Below are 1,618 nucleotides of genomic sequence, written 5' to 3' on the forward strand. Positions count from 1 at the left end.
CCCCCCCATATCCTCTCTCCCCAGTGAAGATGTTCAATAAATCGTCGACTTAGCATTTTACTACCGGAGCGGACCTCAGTTTACGGCCAATAGAAGAACGGTGGTTAGCGCTAATGGGTGGGCAGCTGAAGATCATCCCCTAGACCGGGGATGTCCAAGCACAGGCCCTCCAGCTGTTCAAACTACAAATCCCATGATGCATCTCTCTCCGGGAGTCATGCCTGTGGCTGTGAGAATCTTGCAAAGCCTCATGGGATTCGTAGTTCCACCGCAGCTGGAGGGCCGCAGCTTGGACATCCCTGCCCTAGACAGACTAGAAGTGAACCGGGCACCAGCGGCTCCTACGGGGGGGGGGGGAGCGCTACATACTCATAGACCCCATTTTATTGTTCTGTAGAAGGACGGGCGGGCCGAGGATTTCTGTAGCTCTTTATTAAAGTAATGTCAACATTTCCAACGCCATATGAGCGCTTCCATCACCCCAAACCTACAATACACTTCCTGCTTAGCTTTGGATAGAGTAGCTGGGGACAGAAACCCCCATTGAGGTTGTATTTTCCTGTAACCCGTCTGGGGAGAGTTACCGTCACTTCCTGCCAAGAAGACAAAACAAGAAATGAAAGGGAATCGCTACAAAGTGACAGAACTCGCTCAGACAACTGTCACTGGAACACGTGTTCAATATGGAAGATTTCCCCTTTATTCCTGAATATCGGGAGGAAGGAGGTCCTGATCCCTCTATATAGATCTTTATTATCACTAGAGGGATCCCCAGCAGGAGGAAGGAGGTCCTGATTCCTCTATATAGATCTTTATTATCACTAGAGGGGTCCCCAGCAGGAGGAAGGAGGTCCTGCTCCCTCTATATAGATCTTTATTATCACTAGAGGGGTCCCCAGCAGGAGGAAGGAGGTCCTGATCCCTCTATATAGATCTTTATTATCACTAGAGGGGTCCCCAGCAGGAGGAAGGAGGTCCTGATCCCTCTATATAGATCTTTATTATCACTAGAGGGATCCCCAGCAGGAGGAAGGAGGTCCTGCTCCCTCTATATAGATCTTTATTATCACTAGAGGGATCCCCAGCAGGAGGAAGGAGGTCCTGATCCCTCTATATAGATCTTTATTATCACTTTGTAATTTTCCCCAATAAGATTTGCCACACTTGGCCCCCCGCGTGAAGACTTTGGGGTCTATTCACAAAGCTGCCGAGGGCAGCCGAGTGAATGACCGATCAGAAGTGAAGTGAGCCGAACACTGTTCGGCTATTCACTTCAGGCTGGTACGGCTTACTTCAGCCGTACATCGGCTTGCTTCCTGTGGCTTCGGATCGGCCGAACATGCTCAGCATGTTCGGCTGACCCGAAGTGCAGAAGGAGTTCGACTCAGCCGATCCAACATCTGGATCGGCTGAGCCGAACCTCCGGCAGGCTTCACACTGCTGTTCGGGCTATTCTGAAAGATCCCGAACAGCAGTGAGAGAATAGCTGATACCGCCGAGCGGCATTTGGCTCGGCTGTTCTGCTCGGTCCCTCAGAGGCACCGAGCAGAACAGAAAAAGAGTGAAAAAAGTAAATAAAAGTACATAGAAAACGATTGTGCGGAGCTAGCAGTGACAG

The 1,618-nt window shown here is 50.4% G+C and overlaps 1 protein-coding gene across 1 annotated transcript in view; it reads right to left on the bottom strand.

Annotated features, from left to right (window-relative positions):
- Window positions 1-1,618, bottom strand: part of LOC108789037 (oocyte zinc finger protein XlCOF7.1-like) — a 32,259-nt gene that overhangs the window by 7,992 nt on the left and 22,649 nt on the right. The window lies entirely within an intron of this gene.

This window comes from Nanorana parkeri, unplaced genomic scaffold, assembly GCF_000935625.1.
Source record: "Nanorana parkeri isolate BGI_ZX_2015 unplaced genomic scaffold, ASM93562v1 scaffold371, whole genome shotgun sequence".
Lineage (NCBI taxonomy): Eukaryota > Metazoa > Chordata > Amphibia > Anura > Dicroglossidae > Nanorana > Nanorana parkeri.